This window comes from Choristoneura fumiferana, chromosome Z (genome assembly GCF_025370935.1).
Source record: "Choristoneura fumiferana chromosome Z, NRCan_CFum_1, whole genome shotgun sequence".
In the NCBI taxonomy this organism is placed as follows: domain Eukaryota; kingdom Metazoa; phylum Arthropoda; class Insecta; order Lepidoptera; family Tortricidae; genus Choristoneura; species Choristoneura fumiferana.
The window spans coordinates 16,771,836-16,788,069 of NC_133472.1; the positions used below are offsets into that span (position 1 = coordinate 16,771,836).

General features: G+C 36.4%; 1 protein-coding gene across 1 annotated transcript in view; it reads left to right on the forward strand.

The window, feature by feature from the left end:
* RasGAP1 (Ras GTPase activating protein 1) overlaps positions 1-16,234 on the forward strand; it is a 44,806-nt gene that overhangs the window by 1,302 nt on the left and 27,270 nt on the right.

Below are 16,234 nucleotides of genomic sequence, written 5' to 3' on the forward strand. Positions count from 1 at the left end.
ATAACACAGTTTGTTGTTTCAACAAAATACCTATAGTCATTTTTGTGTGTTTGAGTAATAAATGTTCAGGGATGTAGAATAGTAGTTAGTTCTGATACCATTTATTTATTTTGGGTCTGGTTCACAAGGATGGGTATGAATGAATCACAGAAACACTGAGTGCTCAGTGTTTAATTGCCTAATGAGGGCTATCGCGTATGAATTCGCGACTACAGGCGCTAGTGTAGCGTGAGGTCTCCGAAATGTCAAATCTCATAGTTTTTGGGTGAGCTACGCGGGTATATTTATAATTAGAATAATTTTGTGAATATTTTGCTATATCTGTAATTAATTATGGCAAATATGCGTTCTGGGGCAATGAATGTCTGTGTTTTGGGACAGTTTTGTCTTTCGGAAACCTTTGTCCTCCCTTTTTTCTGAACAAAACGGGGACTATGCAACACTGTGGCCTGCTCGATATTTATATGGTACAGTTTTAAGGTGTATTAAATATGATTTTAATCTAAACTTTGTTTCCATGCCCGTAATAACAGACTTTCAAAACCATACTTAAAAACCTCACGCAACAGTGCGCCATCTAGTGAGACAAAAAACGATAGCCCTCATTCTGGCCGAACTATGCAAGGACTCAATATGATTGATATGATTGTATTCTGATAGCCGTTGTATTTATTTTAACTGAATTTTTAAGTAGTTGTGATTTTACTAACCTAACTACTAAGTTCTGTATTCCTTGCTTCAAAATTATGGAAGTTCCATACATTCTCATGTTCCCCTTTTCAACTTTTTAGTGGTTTCTTTTTATTACAGCTCTAGTCTATGAATTAATTTAAATTCTTAAAACTTTCAAAACAGAACTGAAAGGTAAACAAAAAGTTTCTGAATCATAATTATTTTATGCAAGAAATTCAGAATTCGGGTGACACTCTTTCCCGGCCCGGATAATACCTGGATAGAAATACCAACCATGTTTTTCGTGTACACGCTCATAGAAGCTCCTGTCAGTCTCAATAAAAGGATGTAAGTGGAAGATACACTCTTTTTCTGGTAATAGAATTTAAGACTGTAGTAAGTGCTTTAATTGTGTTATAACGCACATAATATTACTTGATTATTTTCATAACGGCTACGAAACACTATCTTGGGCGTGTCCGACATGCTCTTGGCCGGTTTTTAAAGATTAAATTGTAGAAATTTTTAGCAAAAAGTAAAATGGACTCAAAAAAACAAAAGAAACTGCCAGCTTGAAGTTGGTGTCTCAGCATGAGCCAGCAGGTGTTAGAATCCCATTAGGTACCTATATATGTATGTAGGTGAGGTAAACAACTATAGGTTACCACAATAGTTTAATGTCTGCTCGTCACCTTTTTCAAAAGTTTGTTTTATCTGATGTAGAATTGCAGACATGTTAATTATTGAGGTAAACCTCACAGCACTTAATTCCACTACACCATATGCATTGCGATAAGTTAAATTGTATAACAATAATTGTGTTGAGAGTGATTACTCTTTTCGCAGGTTGAGTTTAGATTTAATCTCAACCTGCGAAATACTTGTGTGTGGCCAACTGTGGTCATCCTCATCAGTTCCCACCAACATCCCAGCCTATATACATCCCGTTGCTGGGCACAGGCCTCCTCTCATAACAAGAGGGCTTGGTTCATAGTTCCCATGCGGGCCCAGTGCGGATTGGGAACTTCACACGCACCATTGAATTGCTTCAAAGTCAAAGTCAAAATATCTTTATTCAATTTAGGCTATAACAAGCACTTATGAATGTCAAAAAATCTTCCACCGGTTCGGCAAAACCCCTGTTGAGAAGAATCCAGCAAGAAACTCAATGAGGTATATTTTTTTTAAACAGATTTACAATATTATTAAATGATATCTATACATCTAAAGTATTTAACACGACTTTATTTTTAACACAGTAGGTTCACTATTTGAAGGGATTGCTAATGCGGCTCGGAATTATTTCTATCCCAGTCCATGATATAATCATTAACTTTATAATACGCCTTAGATATTAATGTCTTCTTGACAATAGATCTGAATTTTGTATCTGTTTCATTTGTAATATTTTTTGGAATTTAATTATAAAAACGTATGCAATTTCCCAGAAACAAACTTGAACTTGTTTTTTCTACTAACCTTGAACAGTAAAGACATGTAGTCAGCAAACATAACTATACCCGACTTTTGGCTTACCATATAAGTTAGGTCATTTACATAAATAAGATATAGGAATGGGGCAAGAATGGATCCTTGAGGTCCCATTTCGACCACAGATCCCTCCGATACCATTCCGTTAATCGCTGCCTTTTGCTTTCTTTGTGTGAGGTAAAATTTAATGAGTTCTAAAGCGAGGCCACAAATGCCATAAAAATTTAACTTACAAATTAAAGTATCATGATCCACACAATCAAAAGCTTTGGAAAGGTCGCAGAATACACCTATAGCGTCATGTGATTCCTCCCAAGCTTGCAATATGAAATTAACTAAAGTTTAGTTTAGTTACTAAACTATGACACGCGTCTGTAGTAGACCTGCCTTTTGTGCTTCTCAGGTTTTGCAGGTTTCCTTACGATGTTTTCCATCACCGCAATGCTTGTGGTAAATTTCAAATGTAATTCCGCACATGAATTTCGAAAAACTCATGTGCGAGCAGGGGTTTGAACCCACGACCCTCTGCTTTAGAGGCGATAGGTCAAACCAATAGGCCACCACGGTCATCCGTTCCACTTCACCAAAAAAATGTTGATTTCCAAGAGCAAAATACACAATTTACTACTAAATATACCCAAATCTCGTATAAGTGTAACAGTAATATTTTGAAAACTTCTCTCGATTTTCCTAGAATTTACGCATCAGATCCTGACTTGGTGACAATGGATATGGAACCTAACTGGAAATATTCCCGTTCAATTTGAAAAACACAAATTGGTTCTTAAATGCCGAAGTTCCGAGTTAACAAAAAAAAAATCAACTGAATCAATAACCTCGTCCTTATTTTTTACAAAGATGACGAGTTAAAAACCTCGCCCTTTTTATTAACTTTCTTTTGCTAAATATGAATTATAAAAACACTTTAGTTACAGATTTAAAAAAACATCAATTTACACTGAACTAAAAGAATTTCTTTGCTCACCCGAGAGACTATGGGTGAGTAAAGATTTTTTTTAGTTCATTGAAATGGACCTCCGTAAAGTAAGGCCTGATTCAATAAATTATCAATATAATTATTAATTATCTTAATTCTGTATTATCTTTTAAACAGTTAGAGTTAAATCACTACATTAGTGTCCTGGAGAAATTAACTTCATTTGACCTGTTGAAGGTTCTCTTAAACTTACTTAACCGAAATTAATAATAACATGTTTTCGTTTAAAAAATATATGGTCAGATTTTCATCTTAATAATAATATGTAGATTTACACTCAATATCTAAGCACGACGAGCGTTGGCCTTGCAGGGCCGCTATTATCCTTTCTTTACTTAATATGTCTGTTCGCTAATTTTTTACGCTTAATCTCTTCACCGCCACAAAACAAACAAAGTGACGTGCTCTGTACGCCACAGAAAAACCAGCTACAAATCAAGTTTATTTTTTAATTTCATCACACAAGATGGCCATGTATAGATGACCGTGGCGTGTGAGGCATTCTATTGGTTGTCATGACTGGATGACTCTGGCGGTGAAGAGGTTAAACCACTGGACTGATTTAGATGATATATCTGATATGGTGATAGCATGAGATCCTGGGAAGGGCATAAATGTGCCCCTTTTAAACACAATTTAAGAACAGAGTTTGTTTAATTTAGATTTTAAGTGTCAAGTAATGTAGTGCGTAAATTTACAATTTTTATTTTTATGTAAAAAAACATTGTTTAAATAAATAAGTCAATTTACAAAAGGGACTTTACTAACACTAAACCAAAGCATTTAACAAGAAAACAGGAAGTGCACCACAGTGCACAAACCATATTAAATATAAAAATTAAATTAAAAAGTAGAAAATAATAAAAGTAATTAATTTAAAATACTCATTTTCTTACACCCACCTCTAGATTGTAGTCCTTCGAAACTTGGCACGTTTTTACAAGCATTTATTAGAGAAATAAAATACCAGTCAAGTGCGAGCCTTACCCGTGCGCCGGTACCGAGTTTAGGTATAAGTGAAAAACGTAAGTAAATGAAATGACCTGTTGTATGCACAGAGTTAATTATGGAGCTTAAGTCATTTTTCGAATTTGGAACGTCAATTTGTTTATACGGACACATTGTTATGCATGTTTTAAAAATGTATTTCCTTAGGCTCCTATCATGAAATCTTGATTTGGTGACTATGGGACCTAATTAATTGGAGGTATTCCCATACCAACGAAAAAAAATTTACCCAAATTGATAGTCTCCTCATTTTTTTGAAGTCGGGTAAAAACGAAATGACATGACATGATACTGTTGAAAGGAACATCAATTGATAGGGATCCCCTTCAATCGCATATATTTTTTTAGACTATTATTGTTTCGCATATTGATTTGGCATAATTTGTATTGGCATAATAGTACTGTCGCATAGTAATACTTTGGCCTACTACTTTTTTGGCATATTAAACTATTAGAATAATTTCAGTTGGACTAATTTGTATTAGACTAATACACATTATGCATATTATTGTTTGGCCTATTGATTATTTGTTTTAAATGAACAACAAAATATTACGTTAGGTTAGATCACGTTAAGTACATTAGGTTAGTATGATATCCAGGCGCGAAGCGCCCAAAGGCAACGCACGCAGAATTAGAGGTCCGCTTCGCTTCGCGGACCTCCGTCGACCTCGCCTTAGTTCCTAAATATATTATTAACACAAAACTAACCTTTTCTCGTAGTGCATCAGGCTCGTGATTGTGGTTATGCACTTTGTATGATGCAAATTTATTATTATGACTTTTTGTGTTTATGCTATTTGACGTTAGTCTTCATGAAGACGAGCGATGCTTTCTGTATTTATGCTTTTTAATTTTATGCGTAATGATGTGTATGTCTGCACATCGCTAATTCGGCTTAAATCAATTATGCGTAACAATAATATTACAAATAATTGTATGCCATCCAATAGAGAACCCAATTGATACCTACGACTATGAGTCGGTAATGGCGCGAGAGCATAAATCGATGATAACGCAAAGTGTGTCTGGCGCGATAAGGGTGCAGTACGCCTTCCGTCCGGGGCGCGACCCGCTCCCCTCTCCCCGTCCCTGCCCACCAGCCCACCACCTCGCGCACCGCACACCACCCCGCGATATCACTCCAGCCAGACTGCAACATACGACCTAATCTATTACACTGACATAACATAGTATTCTTTCTACTGCTGGGATTAAAATCGTCTCTACTTTGAAAAAAGCTGGCAAATTAATAAATTTTAAGGGTCAGTTTTGTTGACTTGTTGATTTGAGATACGAGATTTTTTCAAAGTAGTGACGAAATGTAGTCATGGGTAAGGAAGGTCTAGTTAAGACGATCGTATTTTACGTTAGCTTGAGCACCATACCTATTCCAGTTTCAATCTATGTATAACTGCGTTCCTCAGGTTGCCTGCAGCCTACCATGTCTTTCAAACGGAAAATACAAAACGCCATATTAAAATGGCAGCAATTTCGAACATTTACTTAAACCAGAGTATAAGCAGGGGTGCGCCAAAGTGAAAATAATTTCGGTTACGGTTACGGATGTTAAATTATAACGGATTATCCGATAGTTTCGGTTTCGGTTACGGATATTGGATTTTAAAGGAAGCGTAAAAGTAAAATAGGAATAAATAAAAATACACCTACTCATATAATTTTGTAATTTTTTATTGTATTTTTATTTATTTTCTTTTGTACAATAAAGAGTATGCTTTCTAATAGTTATATAGATTTAAATTTTATTGTAATAGTTAAGAGTCGTAAATTACGACTTAGCAATAGAAAAATAATAAACAATAGATGCAGAAGACGCGCGCGGCTGTTTTGACGGCTCTGCCGGCCAAAAACAAAAACCTGCCGCAACATGTCGCATTTTGACTCCGCCCCTATCCGAAATTTTTATATCGGTTTCGGTTACGGTTACGGATAGTTTTTTATTTCGGATATCCGATAGTTTCGGTTACGGATACGGAGCTCCATAACCCCATAACATCCCTGATTGAAACATCGAAAATGTATCTCATACAATTTTATATCCTAATGATCATTATAAGTAAAACCCATATCGAAAATATAAACTGAAATATAGATGCATAGAAAAACCAGAAAAATAAGACCAATGCTGGGAATCGAACCCAGGTTCTCGGCATTCCGTGCCACGTGCTATACCACTACACCACCACTGGACAGTGATACAGACACGAATTTCTCCTATGCACCACATATCTCAGCTTATAATTCAATTCAATTCAATTTTTAGAAAAAATATAGCTCCATCGATACTATCGATGATTCCGCCAATGTCGAGGTTGAAAAAGACACTATCGGTTGGCCGTTGTACGGTAGCTTCGGTGTTCAGTACTCGGATGAGAACCTAAAATAAACAACACAAACATAAATTTTGTTAAACTACCTACAAATATAGTTTGTTAATTTTTATAAACTTAAATAATACATTTATAAGACGGGTATGTGCTAGAGCAAGAAGGAAATTTATGTTTACGGGGCGAGGGAATCGGGGAGGGAGGAGGTCATATAAGGGAGTGGTGATTTTGGAGCAATGAAAGAACAAGTGCTCGAGGGTGCCCTCGTCCATGCCACATTCACACATGAAATGGTCGCGGACCCGTATTTTGGTAGGGAAGACTGGGGAGCAAACATGTCCCAAACGTAAGCGGATAATAGTGGACGTGATATTTTTGGGGATTGTTCTGGATATGAAGAACCACGGCTTAGTGGGCAGCTCTGGTTGAAGTTTCCCATAATGTTTGGCTACACGAAGGCGAGCAACCTGCCAGTTAGCGTTCCAGGCATCACGCATTTGTGGTAAAGCGAGCGCTCTCGCATCGCGTGGGAAACACTGCTTGTATTTGTCAGAACCTAATTCAATGGCCTCTTTAGCACACAAGTCTGCAGTTTCGTTACCTTTTATGCCACTGTGACCCGGGACCCAAGCAAGAACTACCTTTTGGTTTTGGAGGTGGCATTTGTGAAGGCTTTCTTTTATCTGAATATCTCAGCTTATTTGTTTTCTTATTTTGTCACTTAAGCAGCGACACTAGTGACATCTATGCTGTAGGCGGCATCGAGAAACTTTCAGCACCCCATTGGAACTAACCGCTTACCCGGACAAGATGTCGTTATTAAGCAATCAAATTAAGATTGTTTTTTTGGAATCTTTTTGTATTTTTTATTTCAATTCCAAATTTTTTGTTACTTTTACGGTCATCCCGTAAAACCCATATCGAAAATACAAACTGAAATATAGATGCATAGAAAACCAGAAAAATAAGACCAATGCTGGGAATCGAACCCAGGTCCTCGGCCTTCATGTCGCGCTTAGCGGCTAGCGTTTCAGCTTGTAGGAGAGAAAGTAAACAATGAATTATCTGAAGACTCGATTTATTTATTCAGTTGCTTACAATTAGGCTCTCCTACAGAACGCGGCATGAGATTTCAGGGCGAAGGTTCGTACAAGTGGTTGATTCAGGAATTGCAGGCAGGCACTTCCCTTGGCCCGGGTGTTCAGGTGGCGCAGGTGGAGTAGCGGCTGAACGTGCTGGTCCATCTACTGTTGTTAAAATAAACGATCAGAATTTGTCCCAAATTTTCGGGCGTTAAACGTCTCCGTCTTGACTGATGAATCCATTTCAGGTGGCTGAATGACAAATAAATAAATAAATCATTTAAAATGTCTAAATATAAGCCATTAACAAATTCCAAAATACACCGCATTCTTCTTGCTTCTCGTACTCTTTTGTGCCTGATTGAAGGATTGAGGTATTGCGAGTTCATCCTCTTTAGTACCGAAACGTCAAAGGCTGAATTTTATTCCACGTTATCCGCAATGGAATTATCAGGTTGTTTCATAATTTTGGTCGAAAACAATATCAGTTTCTTTTTTCTTCATCGATATCTTGTGACAAAACTAGCGCATCATCACAGGTGCATCCCAATGCATGACTATAACGGAGCACTTTTAACCCGGCCTTTCTGCGTAGGTATACGTTATGCCTATCCTATTTATTATAAGTGTAAACAAACCGATTTCATCAAAATTCTTGTATAAACCCCCACTGGATCGAATCAATAACATATTTATCTATAATTCGTGTCTTTTAACTAGATGTCTAATCACTTTTTCACCAAAACTCACTTGATTTCAATATTTATTTTTCATTTGAAAAATCTTCGTCAAAATCTGACGTTATTTCTTGATTGAATCATGTGTATTAATTTGTAGTAGCATAGACTGGCCTAGAGATGGAGGAAAAACCGGCCAAGAGCGTGTCGGGCACGCCCAAAATAGGGTTCCGTAGCCATTACGAAAAAAATAGCAATATTTTTCTAAGAATTTCGTATTTTATACGGAATCTTTTAAGTTTAGGTATATTTTATACCTTAGGCTGCTATTTACTCTTAAACTAATAATTCTCAAGCAAACTTAGCCGTTATAGTTTTCCTTGAAAGTTTGATAAACTTACTACCATTCTGAATTTTTTCAAAATTTTCCACCCACCGGTTTAGATTTTAGAGGGGGGGGGGACGTTCGATTTTAATGAAAATTTGCTCTTTTAAAGTTGAATATTTTGCAAATAAATCACTGAATCGAAAAATCGTATTAGCAACCCCCTAATGATTTTGAAAGACCTATCCAACGATACCCCACACTACAAGTTTGGATGAGAAAAAAAAATCACCCCCACTTTACGTCTATGGGGGAGGTAAGTACACTAAAAATATATATATTTTTGATATTATTATTGTACCATTTTGTCGGCATAGTTTATATACATATTCGTGCAAAATTACAGCTTTCTAGCATTGATAGTCCCTGAGCAAAGCCGCGAACGGACGGACAGACAGACATGGCGAAACTATAAGGGTTCCGTTTTTGCCATTTTGGCTCCGGAACCCTAAAAATCGATTAATGCGCGGATGAATAAGTGATTTTTATTTATATTCCTTAAAATTATAAAATAGTTACTGTTTTTATAATAGAATAAACAGTCTTTGGAATTAAATCAAGTATTGTAAATAATAAAATAGACAAAAATGTTATTTACTGAACAGATTAATTATTTTGCAATAAGTTATAGGTTTTCACATCACTAAATGTCTATGGTCGGGTTAATGGCGTCTTTGTTTACGCTTATCATAAACGGGATAGTGAGTAACTGGGATTTGTATTTTCACTTCAAATTGATGACCCTATTTCCGTAACTATTAGAGATAGAGACTTCAAATTAGACAAGCAAGTAGGTAATACTAACAGCTAATAATGATTTTCAGGCTTTACCAAAATTCCCACGGGATAGGGAATAAATGGGATTTATATTTTCGCTTTAAAGTGGCCCTAACTCTGTAACTATAAATATTAGAGACTTAAAATTTGGCATGCAGGCACAGAATAAGTAATAGTACAACAAGTACAGAAGGTTCTCTCTTTTGATGTTGACGAAAGCCGCCATTTTATATGCCTACGTATTTTTTATTAGCAAAATCACCGCGCACCATTTAGCCCAACTACTCAGCACCAACGTTTTGGTTTAGGATAGGGTTGTACTTAGTTTTCTAGCATTTTTAAATTGACGCGCCTACGATCGCCGACGGTCACAAAATGGATAATTGTACAAGGTCGCGTGCCGAATGCGTCGTCGGCTGCCTCAAAGGTTTTGTACGCTCGCAGTGGGCATTGGAAAATCGCGAATTACCTATCTGTACTTTTGTTGCACTCGCACTTAATATGGTTTCGAACAGAATTAGGTTAGTTAGTGTAATGTTATGTACAGAATATGAATACATAAATAAAATAAATATGAATGCAATATTTTTTTGCACTCATCGTGAACCAGTTTCACGAAAATCACACAGCTACACGTAGCGTTACGCGACGCGACTAGTTCGAGCGAGACTGCGAGCGTACGTGCCGGGCGGTGCTCATAGCCCTAGTGAGTTAACCCACGCCGGCGTGGGGTGTTTTTGATACTTACAGAATCTTACCTATATCGCGGAGTGCGCCGCGCCTGTTGCAGGTAAATAATACCAACAGGTAAAAACTGTTTTAAAGATTTTCAGAATATCCCACGGGATAAAACGAATAAAGAGGATTTTATGTACTAACTGAATTAGAAAACGCGCAAGCTAAATTAATCGACAATTAAAATATTAAAATAGACCATAACAGTAATTCATGTCCCGCAGGGGCGGGAACTTTACAATTTCTCGGGATATAATTCTAAAATTCCACCCCTGAATCAGCAAAACAGGGTTTCAAAGATGGTATACGAATTATAATTAATTACGTATTTTTGAACCCCAAATTTAACGCGAGCGAAGCTGCGCTCAAAACCTAGTCCTTTATAAATAAAAAATGATGAGTAAAATTACCTAACGAAATACAAAAATACCTGCAAAATTAACTCTTTAAAAAAATTACATCCTAAATTAGGTACACTAAACTGATATAATAGTAAACAGAACTAGATCAATTCAGGAAATATAAAGGAAGTGATTTTATATCAGCGACAACGAAGTGTTTACTGTTCCACACGTAATGAGAATTAGGTAGGTAGGTATAGATATGCGGCAGGTCGATGAGTGATATATGGAGTAGCGGCGGACGCGGAATATAGGTACCTACATACTTATGTAGTTATCATGCTAACCCGCGTGCGGTGCCGCCGGTGAATGAGGCGCACCGAGTGTTTTCCATTCAGTCCACCCATTCATGGAAACTCGACGTTCCGTTAATGAAAAACGCACTTCGTTTATCGTCACTGCTGTTATCATCATATAGTTTCCACTCCGTGGCCACGTGCCCACTCATTAATAGGTGTAATGTCCATTGAAAACCGACTTGGCCCGTATCTACTTGCCTATCTATTGTCACTGATAAGATTAAGCCAATTTACGTAGATAAAGATCAGCCGGAAGGTATTATAACAACCAACATATCATTTCTTGCCTTTACTTTAATATTATTTTTCTGTGCCTCGATCTTTCTGCAATGCGGCAGTTATTTAGTGGCTGAATGTAGCCGATTGTATCGTTTTGCCTTTTGCATAGACCTAACATTACGACTAGACAGACTTAGACAGAATAAATGTGTTAACATTGGTATGTTTGTATATCGTATGCACAAGCTTGCCGTAAGTACCTAAATTCCGTCTACCTAAAAGCCGATGAAAAATTAATGTGTGCGCGTTCGCGCGTGTGTGTGTGTGTGTGTGTGTGTGTGTGTATATTTATGTCGGTGTATTTGTATTCTATAGTGTTGTGGTGTAACTTGGCAGTGTCCCGGCGCATTTCGTGTCTAGTTTCTGGTTCTGTTGCCGTTGTCCGCGTTGCAGAATTTAATTTAATAATATTTATTTGTTTGACATTTGGAGACCTTATACATCTCCATCTCTTTATTTTAATAATTATGAATAATTTTTGACCTTGGAGGCTTTTTACACCTCTGAAGATTGTATAATTTAATTAGTTTACTTTGACATTTAGAGACTATATACATCTCTGAATTGTTTAGATTAGGAATTTTATTATTAACTCAGGGACTTTATACATCCCCTTGCTATATTTAAGGCTGTATATTGTTAAGCCTATGGATTTTAAACTTGTATATTTTTAGTTTAATTTCTAGTCACAGGCTCGCGACGTCGAAGTTCCCAAGACAATTCCATAGACTAATGTAGAGTGTAGGCCGCAATCCGGCCAGCACGCAGCTACGCCTATTGTGCCTGCTACTTGGAGCTGAGAAACTGTGTCGGCTCCTACCCAACAGTACCAGCCCACTTAATACTGTATTTAAACCATTATGAAAACTAGCCGTTGCCCGCAACTTCGTCTGCGTCCCGCGAGAACTGCACTTTTATTTGAATTAGTAAAGCATTTATAAGTTAAAGAAATTTGAAATATTGGATTAGTATTTCCATAGATCACCCCGTACATATTTACATGCTGAAAAACAAATTTATAAAGTATAATTTTACTGTATAAATGGACTGCGAAAATATCGAATATTATTCTCCCGTTCGGGACCACTTATGTAGAATAATTTTGATTAGGTACCCAGTTTATCATGCAATAAATACAAGAAAAACTAAATAAGGTTTATTTTTTTCGTAACCGATCCATAACTGGCCGTACGATGTCACTAGTAAATAAATAATTAAAGTGAAATTACATTGTATCCATAAATAACAATTATGGTATTTGACAACTCCTGATTTTGCCATATCTTAATATTATTATGAAAATATAGATATACAGATAGTGTTTAGCGAATAGAAAATTTAAATTGGTTGAAAATTGGATTTTTAGTGATTTTTTGAAAAATCCATATACTTGTCTCTTTCTCAAACGCTTTTCTCTATGCAGCAAGTATGGCTGTACTGGCGAATGACGTCACATGCCAGTATTTCTTTCTCTGTCTAATTTTGAATTTCAAACCTTTATAACTTTGTTATTTGTAAAGGTAGCTTAAAAAATGTTTTCTATTCGATAACAGGTATTGTGTAGTTTTAATTTATAGAACATATACAAAATAGTCAAATACCGTATTTATACGGTGGTTCAAAAAGCCTCAGAGCAGGAATCCGTGTCGCCCATGCACGACTTTACTTCACTAAAAAAGTTACTTATAATTACGCATCCCTTGATACAGAGCTTTCAAAAGACGACGAAGTACTCTCGATTTCGACAGAAACGCTCTACGCACGTTGGGGAAATGTGTTAATGATTGCTATTGTGTCTAAATAGCAGTACATGTTGCGTTTACTAGTGCGATTATTTAGGAGTTCCCGTTTTTCTCCCACGATCCACTTCGTACCGTGTGTTACTGTCGTGATGATGATGACGCTGGTTTTTGCATCAGCAATTATGTACAAGTTTCTCTCGCAGACCAATTACGACGAATTTGTGGGAGTCTACAACCGTAGGAAGGCCTCTCCTTTGTTTGTGGATCTGCCCTAACAATCATAGCAGTAATCTTGCTTGCTACAATATAACGTATCGTAATTATACTAACATTTTAGTCATAATTGAGGTTAGAGAAATCTGTGAATTAGTGTGCTAGGCTTTTGAAGTGCACACTTTGCTCTTTGCATGCAATTAAAGAGTAAGAAGTCCTCTTATTTAAAAGTTGATATTTGCTCTTCACTTTTCATTTGTTTGCAATTGCAATGCTATTTTTTTAAGTTCTGGGTGCAAAGCAAACGGTAAGTATAAATAAAGGTGTAAAAAGTTGTAGAACTCAAAAATGCATAGAATAAAGCCTATCTGTTTTTGATTAGTCCTTTGAAGTCTACTCTGCAGGTATAGCAAATTGCATGCGGCATAGTAAATTGTTGCAGAGGCTGGAAAAAAAAGTAAGCAATAGATGAACGAGTTAGTTCGAAAACTGACCCGATGGGGAGGCCTTCGATAATACGAGTTCGAAACTTCGAAAACATTTATCACAAAACAATCAATTGTTTTAGTTTATTGTTAGGAAAAAAAAACATTTACTACAAAACAAACAAATTTTTTGTGATAAATGTTTTTTTTTCCTCGCAGTAGTAGTAAAAATCACAATGGTTAGTCCGGGCCAAAAGTCAAAGACTGCGTTACTCCCGCTTGGCTCCCGCAGATTTTTATTTTTCTATTGTTAAATCATTATTTTTAAACGAGCCCGTTCTTAGTGGCCAGTACCCAAAACCACATACAGATTAAAAAAATAAAAACTGTATTAAGGTCTCTGCTCACTAGGCAGCCTGGCTGTTCAGCCAGTGCAGTGCAGTGCGCGGCAGGCTTAAAAAGTTAATGCTGTGGCGTTATTTCATACTTCAAAAAATTAAAGCATTTGTGCATATTAAGCGTTTAAAAAAAATACCGCATAGAAGTCATAAATGACCCATTACCATTGGTTAATTAATAATAATAATAATAATAATGTTTATTGACAAAAAGTTACATTGTTAATAGTTATAACATGAGATGTAGGGTGATTAGTCTAAATATATACGACACCCTGGTGTCTAAACTAGGCTGAGCCTGTGTCTTAGACACCAGTTTCTTCCTATGACATTACTAATTGGCGAATGCGATTATTAACTACCATAAATAGTGCAACAATAAATAACAGAAAATAAAAACAATTACGTAAAATTAAATTACATTGTGGGTATCAATCTAATATAAATTAATATAAGAGGGTAAGAAGCATTGAGTTCGAACCAACTGGCAAAACAGGTATAAGGTACAACCACTGAAAGTTAGAACTCAAAATTCTTGACATTAATTTAATTATAGTTTTTAATTTTATTCGAAGTGTGAATTCAAAAAGAGACTTCTCCGCTCCGCGTTTAAGCGTGTTTGTGTGTGTGTGTGTGTGTGTGTGTGTGTGTGTGTGTGTGTGTGTGTGTGTGTGTGCGTGCGCGTGTGTGTGTGTGCGCGCGTGTGCTTGTGTGTAAAGTGTGAATTTATTTTGTCCTTGTAAATAGTTTTTCAATGTCTTCATAATTTTGAGTTTTAAGCCAAGCTGTTACTTTATTTTTGAGTTCTAATGAACTTAGGGGGTATATATTGATGATTTTATTAATTCTGTTGTAGAGTAAAGGGCCAAGGACACATTGAAACCTTAGACAAAATGCCGTTTTATATTTAGGTAGCGGACAGACCCTGCCCTTACGTCGACCCATACCACTGGCAGGGGTAAATTTAAGTTTAGAGTGTTGGGAGATTAATGTTTCTCTTATAAACAGTTGCCTAATCGACAAAACATCACAATTGGCATATAATTGAGTAGTTGGATAACGAAATGGTTTAAATGTCATTACTTTCAATAAAGCTCTTTGAGCTCTTTCAACCTTTAACAGGTGAGTCTTGGCAGCACCACCCCATGTGGTTAAACAGTAAGTAAAGATCGATTGTGCCAAAGCATAATACGTTGTTTTTAACAGTTTGTAGTCTACAATATGTCTAAGTGTTTTAAAAATATATATAAGTTTCCTAGACCTATCTGCCATTGCATCAATTTGAGGCTTCCAAGATAGAGTTTCATCTAAAGTTATGCCTAAATATCGCATAGTATTGGTTTTTTGTAGGCATTCACAGCCACAAGCAAGTGTTCTGTTTTCATTCCAATTACACTTGTGTAATTTAATTTGAATATCTGAAGGAATTTGTCGTTTAGTAATGGAGAACGTGACATATTTAGTTTTTGATATATTGAGGGTCAAAAAATTTTGGTGTAACCATTGAGAGACCATACGCAGGCCGAGTTCTGTATTTTTCCTAACCTCTTCCCAAGTTTCACCACAAAAAATGAGGGCTGTATCATCAGCATATGTAAAAGATTTACATTTATTAATATTATTATTACACAGATCGTTTATATAAATTAGAAAGAGGCTAGGACCAAGGACACTGCCCTGTGGCACACCAAAAGTGACAGGGGCGTCTGAGCTAACGTAATTTCCTATCTTGACCCTTTGCGTCCTGTTGGTTAGGTAATTCTTAAACAAGAGAAGGACATGCCCTCTGATTCCAATTTTTTCCAATTTTTTTAACAGCAAAGGAACAGAGACCGTGTCAAACGCCTTGGCTAAATCCAGAAAGACTCCAATACATTTATTTTTGCTAGCCAGATTCGTTGCGACATGTTCCGTAAGACTTGAGACCGCATCTCCAGTTGAAATACCGGCTCTGAAACCATATTGGTTTGGTGAAAGAATATTTTCCTTATCAAGGTATTCCAGGAGCCTTTTGTTCATTATTTTTTCTAGTATCTTAGAGAGAGCTGTAAGAACCGAAATAGGGCGATAATTACTGACACTGCCTTTATCTCCAGCCTTATAAATAGGATGAATAATAGACCTTTTAAAAACACTTGGGAAACAACCTGTTCTTATGCATAAATTTAAAACGTGCGTTAGTGGAGATATTATTGTATTTTTTGCAATTTTTAGGACTTTGGTAGAAATATTGTCGTATCCTACAGCACAATTTTTTAGGTTTGTAATGAGGCTTTCCACTTCTTCTTCTGTTGTTTCAAACATA